The sequence below is a fragment of the Trematomus bernacchii genome, unplaced genomic scaffold, assembly GCF_902827165.1.
Source record: "Trematomus bernacchii unplaced genomic scaffold, fTreBer1.1, whole genome shotgun sequence".
NCBI classification, from domain to species: Eukaryota; Metazoa; Chordata; class Actinopteri; order Perciformes; family Nototheniidae; genus Trematomus; species Trematomus bernacchii.
Genome location: NW_022987524.1, coordinates 5,681,737 through 5,691,222, shown reverse-complemented (window position 1 = coordinate 5,691,222; position 9,486 = coordinate 5,681,737). Strand labels below are relative to the sequence as shown.

Below are 9,486 nucleotides of genomic sequence, written 5' to 3'. Positions count from 1 at the left end.
CAGAATGTATTATGGTGCATTATTTACCAATGTTTGTTCTCAAAAAACAGTGCATTGTGTGTAATACAACTGTGATTTTTATTAAATTAGTTCGTTTTTAAGGAAGGCCAGAGCTTCAGCTGAGTCAAATAGATTGTTCCCTTTAGTTAACGTTATTTAAAAGATAATTATATTCCTATTTGATCAAGTCCCCTTTATTGTATTACGGACCCAAAGAGCTGAGCGTCCATTCCCATTGGATAACGGAGGATTTTAGACCCGGAAGTAAGTATTCTCCTTACTGTCGATTGATTTTACAGTGATATCTGCACTACTCATCAACTCAAAAACACCAGATTATCCTTGTTAATTACACAACATTGATTGGTTTAAAATGTGTATAATGCTTTTGTAATTTTCCCCTTCGATTCGGAGAAACAAATATTTGTTCAGAGTTTAGGATGGCCGAAGACACTACACTACCCAGAATCCTCAGCTATTGTTCCGCTTTGCCTCAAGCTCTGTGATTGGTTGACCTCCAACTGCATTCCATATGAAAAAAACGTTTCGTAAAAGATCAAATCATACTTTATTCAGCAGTGCTTGCTTTACTCTTTGAAAGTCATCACATTAATGCATTGTAATGAATGGTTTGGCTGCATTAAACATTACACATCTGTCGTAGTTCTTTATTTATCTACAGAGAACGGGCCTCAGAATAGACCGGAAACTATTCTTTTACCGTTCTGTTTTAATTTCACAATAAAGTTAGTAGTAATAATTTGTTTTGATATTATTGTTTTTTATTAACTACTAGACCGCTGGGTCATGTTAAGACCATCTTTTCTGTGTTGCTGTGGGTTTTTTACATCGCTTTTGTGTTACAAATATCAAGACAATAACAGAATATATCCGTCGTAAACTAAACCAGAAACAGCAGTATATTTTATTTTGTTAACACTGTAAACTTGACAGCTTTTTAACCCGCACCTCCTACTGGTTAAAGCACGTTATTACACGTTTAAAGTAATTGCAATGTAGGTAGATTGTATTGCTTTTTAATGACTGTTTTAAAATGCCTTTTTCTTAATGTCTTTCATTTTTGTAAAGCACTTTTGAATGTGTTATATTTGATGAAAACATTTAAATATTAAGAGTACATACTCTAATATATTGCATGGTTTGTTTTGGAACTTGACAATTGATTGATTGATTGAAAAGTTTATTAACAGCTTGTATATTGGGTACAGTACAGTACAGCTCAAAACATACAATTGTTAAGGGGATGCAGACCAGAGAAAGACTTTCGTCTTGTTTACATCAGGGTCCCCCATTTCCAATTCATCATATCATTTAAGACATATAAGACATATTTGACATACAGATGGCTTATTTACAATTTACATACAGGTGGTTTTTTACATACAGATGGCTTATTTACAATTTTCATTTTAGATTTCGTTCTAATACATCCTAACCGGACATTTAAGACATACCAAGTCTACAGATATACAGTTAGTAACAGAGTCTAAAATGCGAGTATATACATAGATGGGGGGGGGAAGCTGTCCATTGTACGACAGGTTGAGATTTGTACCATTACCGGGGCCAGTTTTGCAATGCTTTCCCCCGAAGGTGCTCTTTAAGAGAGGTTTTGAAGGTAAGTATAGTTTTACTTTCCTTTACAGTTGTGGGAAGAGCGTTCCACCTTGATGTGGCATAATTGCGAAACGTGTATTCCCCTTTTTTTGTGCCAAATCTGGGTTTTACATGATTTGTGGAGCTCCCTCTGGTGTTATGATCATGGTATTCCTTGACCTTTGGGAAGAATTTTGACATGTACATGGGTACCATAGAGGTGTAGTGGATCTTGTAGACCAGGCCCATTGCAAGTAGCTGTACTCTGTCGTCTACTCTAAGCCATCCTAGGTTGTCAAAGTGGGCAGAGGTGAGGTGGGTTCTAGATGAAAGGTCAAGCAGTAGTCTGACCAGTTTATTTTGCGATGTTTGAAGTTTTATTTTTAGCACCTTGGAGGTGCTATGGTACCATGACGTGCAAGCATAGTCATAGTACCCTTGAATGAGGGCTCCTGCCAGAGTTTTCAGGGTGTTTTTGTTTACCAGAGAGGAGATCCGGTATAGGAATCTAGTTCTTTGATTGACTTTTTTTATTACATTGGATGCCATTTTGTCACAGGAGAGGTTTGCCTCAAGAATAGATCCTAGGTATGTAATTTCCTTCTTACTTGTGACAATAATGTCACCCACTGCAACTGAGAAGTCGTCGGATTTGCTGAGATTATGTTTCGAACCGAAGAGAATGGACTCTGTTTTACCCAGGTGTAATGATAATTTATTATCGGCGAGCCAGGTGCAGATTCTGCCGAGCTCGGAGCTGAGGGTTTTTTCAACCTGCAATCTGCTCCTGTCAGAGACCAGCAGGGCTGAGTCGTCCGCGAACAGGAACAAGTTGCAGTCACATGCTGATGACATGTCATTTGCATAAATTAGGAACAGTAACGGACCTAATATGCTTCCTTGTGGAACACCACAGCTCACTGGGAGGGGGGGGGGACAGAGTACCGTTTACCTCCACCATCTGTTCTCTCCCCTCCAGGTAGGATTGCATCCAGCTCACCGATAGTTTATCAAAACCAATTGCTTTTAGCTTGTCAATCAGAATGGGGTGATTGACAGTGTCGAAAGCCTTTTGTAGGTCCAGCATCACCATGCCGCAGTATTTACCCTCGTCCACCTCTTGTTTGATGTGGTCGTTCAAATAAAGAAGGCATGTGTCAGTGGAGTGGGATGTTCTAAAGCCAGATTGAAATTCATAGATTAGTTTCTTTTCTGCGAGGTACTTTTCGACCTGTTCATATACTATTTTTTCCATGACTTTCGAGATGGAGGTAAGTATAGAAACAGGGCGGTAGTTGCCTGGGTCCAATTTGCTGCCCTTTTTGTGCAGGGGGGTTACTCTTGCAATTTTGAAGTCTTTGGGTACTTTTCCCTGTTTTATGGAGAGGTTAATTATGTGAGCTATGACTGGTGAGATGGCGGTTGCTGTGTCTCTGAGGAATTTGGAGGGGATATTGTCGTGGCCAGTGGCCTTGTTAGGTTTGAGGGCGCTCAGTTTAATGAGTACCTCTGCTGTTGTTACCCTTGCTAGACTGAAATCATCTTTGCGTACCCCTAGGTTTTTGTAGTAGGTCATGATGTGATCTACTCCAAAAAGCCCTGAGTGGGAGGGTAATTTATTTACAAGAGTTGTGGCTATGTTTGTGAAAAAAATGTTCAAGTACTTGGCCACATCCAGTTTGTCTGTGATGAGCCTGTTATCTGTCTTTATGTTTACGTTTGAAAATCTCGTTTTGAGTTTTTTACTGCAGCCAAGCTGGTTATTGAGTAATTTCCAAAGTTCACGGGGTTTATTTTTGTTTTCCTCAGTTTTGTCATTGATGAAATTCTTTTTGGCAGTTTTGATCATGGAGCTTACGTCATTTCTTAGTCTGTTTCTTTCAATTTTTAGTTCAGTCACGTGGGCCTGGAGTTCACTGCTCGTGCTTTTGGAAAGCATTGACTGACTTTTATGAAACTCAGAGCATTTTTTGTCTCTGGTTTTCATGGCGGTCAGTATGCCGGAGTGCATCCACGGCTCAGCGCGATTTTTTACCCTGGTTGTTCTTAGGGGGGGCCAAATCATTGAGTATTGCAGAGAATTTGTTTTTGAAACCAAGCCATGTTTCTTCAACTTGTGTACCACTGAGCTCATCTGACCAGTCCAGGCTCTCCAGTTCTAGGTTAAAGGCCTCGCTAGAGTAGTTTTTGAGGTCTCTAGATATGACTGTTTTGTGACAGCCGGCCTTTTGTTTTAGCTTTTTGCGGGTACAGAATATCATATAATGATCACTTAAACCGCATGCTATAACCCCTTTACTGGAGATCCTGGACCTGTCAGAGGTCAGAATGAGATCAATGGTAGTTTGTGTTGTTTCACATACCCGGGTGGGTTGGGTGATTAGCTGGCTGAAGCCGTGCAGATCACAAATCCTACTGAAGGACTTGAAGACGGACGTGTCTTTACGTTGCATATCCGTGTTCCAGTCTCCAATAATAATTGTCTCTACATCCCCCACATCAGCCAAACACCCATCTAATGTATCATAAAAGTCACTCTGTTCCGGTGGTCTATAGATTGTCCCGACTATTACAGATTTAGCATTGTCAAAAAGAATTTCAACCCACACAGATTCAATATTTTCATGATGCAGGTCAGTACGGTTTTTGAAATTGGTGTCTTTATGTATGTACATGCAGACACCACCTCCATTCACGTTCCTGTCCCTTCTCACTACAAGATAATCTTCAATTTCAATCTCTGAATCTGTAATGGAATTGTCCAATTTGGTCTCAGAAAAGCATAATATGCTTGCCTTACCGTTCATGAACAGTTGCCTGAGTTCAGCCAGTTTGTGTCTCAGGCTGTTAGTGTTCAGATGAAAAATATGTAGTCCATTTTTGTTGTTTAAATGCATAATGTCGTCAGCTTGAAGATATTTGTCTTTGTCCGTTACAGCAAACGGCTTGCGGCCTGCCGTGGTGCTTGGAGCGGTGGGGTGGTGGGGGGAGGGAGGCTCCGTTGTAGCTTTAGCCGTCGATATGCTAGCAGGGTGGCTAACAACATGGTGGATATTTGTTCCCTCGGATCTCGGTTCTCTTCCTCTCGTCACTGCCTCATGCGTGTCTGTCTGCCGAGGCGTCCCCGGGGGAATGTCGAAGTCTCCGTTGATTCCTCGGTCTCCGCTGTCTCCATGGTCTCTGTTGTCGTCGCGTAGTTGTTGCTGTAGCGGAAGAGATGCTAGTTGTGATGCTAGTTGTGATGCTAGCTCCTCGAGCCTGCAGGAATGGCTTCTTGTCTGCACCGGGCCCGGATTCAGATGGATGTCTCCCGCTAACAATAAGACCAAGACGATCATACTTCTTCGGTCTAGTTTGCCTGACGGGGGTAAGTACTTTCGCGTCGGGTTTGCAGTTAATAATGCATGAATGCTTGCACTTCCAAAAGCGAGGTGTTTCCTTTCCCAGCCGTTGAGAAGGTAAAAGTCATTGTGGTTCATTTTATCCCTGCAATCAACTTTCCTGCAATGTTCAACTATGTTGAAGCACTTATTTTAACTGATATTATACATATTAATTATACTCTTATAAGATGTATGTAGATAGTATAAGAAATGTGCAGAATATGTTTAATGGTGGAGGTACACAGATATCGATAGATGTCTTGTAATGCACTGTTGATGAACGTGTGACCCAAGTTTTTCATTCATTGCATAACCGTAGTTGTGTATATGATATGTCAATAAACCTTAGAAAATCTTGAAATCTTGAAAGGGATGTGCAAAATAGCCATTATATACAGTTTTTAATTAACTATTAGTAGAGAATAACGAGTAATGAATATGCTTTATAGGGATCTGCAGATAAATATTTAGTCTTCTCAAGCACCCACGGACACATTCTAAGCACATGGTGTAGTCCCATAGCTGAGGATTCTGGGTAGTGTAGTGTCTTCTGCCTTCCACACACTCCGAAAAAATATTTGTTTCTCCGAATCGAAAGGGGAAAATACAAAAGCATTGTACACAATTTAAACCAATCAATGTTGTGTAATTAACAAGGATAATCTGGTGTTTTTGAGTTGATGAGTAGTGCAGATATCACTGTAAATAAAATCAATCGACAGTAAGGAGAATACTTACTTCCGGGTGTAAAATCCTCCGTTATCCAATGGGAATGGACGCTCAGCTCTTTGGGTCCATAATACAATAAAGGGGACTTGATCAAATAGGAATATAATTATCTTTTAAATAACGTTAACTAAAGGGAACAATCTATTTGACACAGCTGAAGCTCTGGCCTTCCTTAAAAACTAACTAATTTAATAAAAATCACAGTTGTATTACACACAATGCACTGTTTTTTGAGAACAAAAATTGGTGAATAATGCACCATAATACATTCTGATGAAAAATAAAAATTATTATGAATACAAATAAAATAAAAGAAGCCTCCCGTGAGTTACTACAAGCTATAAAGTAGATTTTTAAAACGTTTTATAGAATAAAAGCTCAATGCTGGACGTTGTAGAAATGCGTGTGTGCACCACGACAAAGGAGCCTCATTCACTTTACATTGGGGTTGTTTGCGTGGTGCAGACACGTAAATGTAGCAAAGTTCGTGACTCCACCACGCACTGCGGTGTTAAGGAGTCGTGGTGGAGTCACGCATTCTTGTGAGACCAGGTTGGCCGTGTCATGCCTGTGTGATTAGTTCTGCTTGTATTTCAGTCCTTTTTCACATCCTTGTATGTAGTCTCTCAGAAATGTCTGTCCAGTTTTGCCTTGTCTTGCCTTGCCCTGCCCTGGACACTTGCAATAAGAGGAATATTTCTGTTAAGAGTTCCTGTGAAGTTTTTACGTGTGCTCCGTTTGGGTCCACCCAGCGCCATATAGAGAGAGAGTTACGACAGCGGAAGTCCAAAATGCTTGATCGTCACGTGGTTCAGGGAGACTCAATAGTTCCCCGGAAGTTCGTGGCGGGACATTTGAATGCATTATTACCGGAGATAGAACTACGATTTTTGGTAATAAGTAGTGAATAAAGGTTTTGATTTGCAATATTTAAGCTAAATACCGATATGTGTATGTATTTACATCAATATGTTTTAAAAATAAAATAGAATCTGCTAATATTTATGGGTAATATTAGGAATAGTGTGAACAGCTAGTTTACTTGTTAACATATACATGTTAGGCTGTTGCCTTGGTTAAAGAGCCTGTTGCTGTTGTGTATTGCTTTGAATTATTTAAAACAAATATTATCTTCTTAAACAGGTATGGTAGTCAGGAGCATCACTTCCTAATGTTTGATATATTTAGAGGGAGGGGATGGCAAGGAATGCTTCAAAATTGAGATTAGATTCATTTCTACCATTTTTTTAATTCATGGTGGTTTCAGTAATCCCATGGTACTTGAGGACATAAGTAATCTAAATTAATTAAGATTAATTAATCTAAATGACTAATGTAATCTTTATGACTTTCAGAAAGGACAGGAGGCCAACAGGTGACTATCAACAGCATGATTATAATGTTAAATGTGTTGTTTTAGGAACATCCATTGTAAATACATGGAATTCAATAAACATTGATTAGCATGTCATGCAGTTTGTCTGTGCCTTTTCCTCCGTGTTGTCCTGGCATATCGTCTCCACCATGGTTTGCTGTGCTGCCTGGGGATGCTCCAATCGTTCCGAAAAAGGAGTACGAATGAGAATGTACGGCTTCCCCACTGACACAGAGAGGAGGAAGAAATGGCTAGCTCAAGTCAGCAGGAGCAATTTAACCATCAAAACAGACAACCGCAACAAAATATGTGAGGTAATCATATTCAAACACTGCATTTACACTTTTTCACAAAACGAAGACCACACCATTGGGAAGCTTAATGTTTGGTTTAATACAAATAGTGTGTGTGTGTGACTCTGTCACTCTGCAGGCACATTTTGATGCAGACCAGTTTGTCAAGACCAAAAAGGGCAAGACTAGGCTGAGAGCAGATGCTATTCCCACCATCTTTGTGCATCGCCCTGTGGTCAAAAAGAGGAGGGCCCCTGCACCACGATGCACCCCGGGACCTGTAAATACAGAGCCCATAGCTGATGATCACAGCTATAGTGTGAAAGGTGACACAGGTATAATAAGTCTGAACTCTTAATAATAAAAAGTAATATTTCTTATTTTTAAGTGGTATAATAATTTGAATGTTCGAAAATTAACAGTGCCATGTCTTCTACTTACATTAGTCTCAAAGATTGAGGGAAGAAGGGATGAGGAGACTGAGAGAAGGGAAAGTGAGGGTGAAGAGGACATGGCTAGTGAGGAGAGACAGGGAGAGCGGACACCACCCAGTCAGCCAGCAGCCAGTCAGCATACCAGGGAACCAGCAGCCAGTCAAACAGATCTATTAAAAAAATTAAAGAGACAAGAAGGAATCACCAAAAAAGCAAAGGCTGCACTAAGAAAAATAAGGAAGGAAAATGCAGCTCTCAAGAAAACAATGAAAATTAGGGACAACAAATTTAAGAAAACTTTTTCAAAAGACCAACTTAAGGCATTGGGCAGACTTACCACAAAGGGGATGAAATGGAGCAATGAGACAATTAAGAAGGCTTTAAAAATTCGCTTTGCTGCCGGACCAACCGGTTACAAAACTCTGCAGGAATTGCAGATTCCCCTGCCAGGAATAAGAACACTGCAAAGAAGAATGCAATGTGTTAAGTTTGAGCCTGGTGTGTTGACAGAGGTCTTTGATTTCCTAAAATTGAAGGCAGATAGATTGACTGACCTTGAAAGGGAGTGTGTGCTGACCCTGGATGAAATGGCAATCACACCAAGTGTGGAGTTGGACATGATTACAGGCAAACTGTATGGTGATGTGACTTTACCAGGTCACACAGGAGTGGCAACACATGCTTGTGTGTTTATGTTGGCTGGAAACACAACACGGTGGAAGCAAGTAGTGGCATATCATTACACTGGCAATTCAACCAATGGAGCAGAGTACAGGCCAATCATTATTGAGGTAATACAGAGGGCAGCATCCATAGGGCTACATGTGCTTGATGTCACCACAGACATGGGTAGCCCTAACCGAGCCATGTGGAAATCCTTTGGGGTCGACCAAAATAAAACATCGGTGCCACATCCAGCAACACCAGACAGGCAGCTTTATTTCATGCCCGATGTCCCACATCTGGTAAAAAATCTAAAAAGTGCCCTTGTCCATGGGCAGGTCTTCATAATTCCTGAGGATGTCGTAAACAGAGAGAACCTCCCCTCTAACGAGGTTTCAGTGGTCCCCATTAAGGACTTATTGACCTTTCAAGAAAGGATGGCATTAAAAATAGCTCCCCATCTTTCAGCTGCAGCCATCGAGCCAAGTCACTTTGAAAAGATGAAGGTTGGTCTTGCTCTAAATGTATTCAGTAAGGCTACAAGTGCTGGGCTGAAATACATGGTGCAGCAAGAAAACCGCCCTCTGTCCTACTTGACGACAGCATGGTTCCTGGAGCAGGTTGATCGTTGGTTTGATCTCATGTCATCTCGCCATCCAATTACAGCCCTGAGCAGGCTCAAGATGGAGGAGTACCAAAAGGCCATCACCTTCCTCCAGAACATCGTCCATCTGTTTCGTGGGATGAAGATTGGTGAAAAGGGAGGTTGGAAGCCTGTTCAAACAGGGGTGATAATGGCAACAACATCAATTTTGGCCATACAGGAGGATATGCTAACACGAGGACACAGGTTTGTGTTAACGTCAAGGTTCACACAAGACTGCCTTGAAAATACCTTCAGCTGTGTGAGGTCTAAAAATCCTGTCCCAACTCCAGTGGAATTCCATCATGCACTGAGAATCATATCTGTGGGGCAGTTCCTCACCACCATC

The 9,486-nt window shown here is 40.9% G+C and overlaps 1 long non-coding RNA gene across 1 annotated transcript; it reads right to left on the bottom strand.

Annotated features, from left to right (window-relative positions):
• Positions 1 to 7,477: 7,477 nt before the first annotated feature.
• Positions 7,478 to 8,784, bottom strand: LOC117473048. Its single transcript, XR_004554983.1, has 4 exons — positions 8,386 to 8,784; positions 8,169 to 8,292; positions 7,839 to 8,001; positions 7,478 to 7,675 (listed from the first exon to the last, which is right to left on the bottom strand). It is a non-coding gene; the product is annotated as an uncharacterized LOC117473048 (long non-coding RNA).
• Between the last annotated feature and the right edge of the window lie 702 nt (positions 8,785 to 9,486).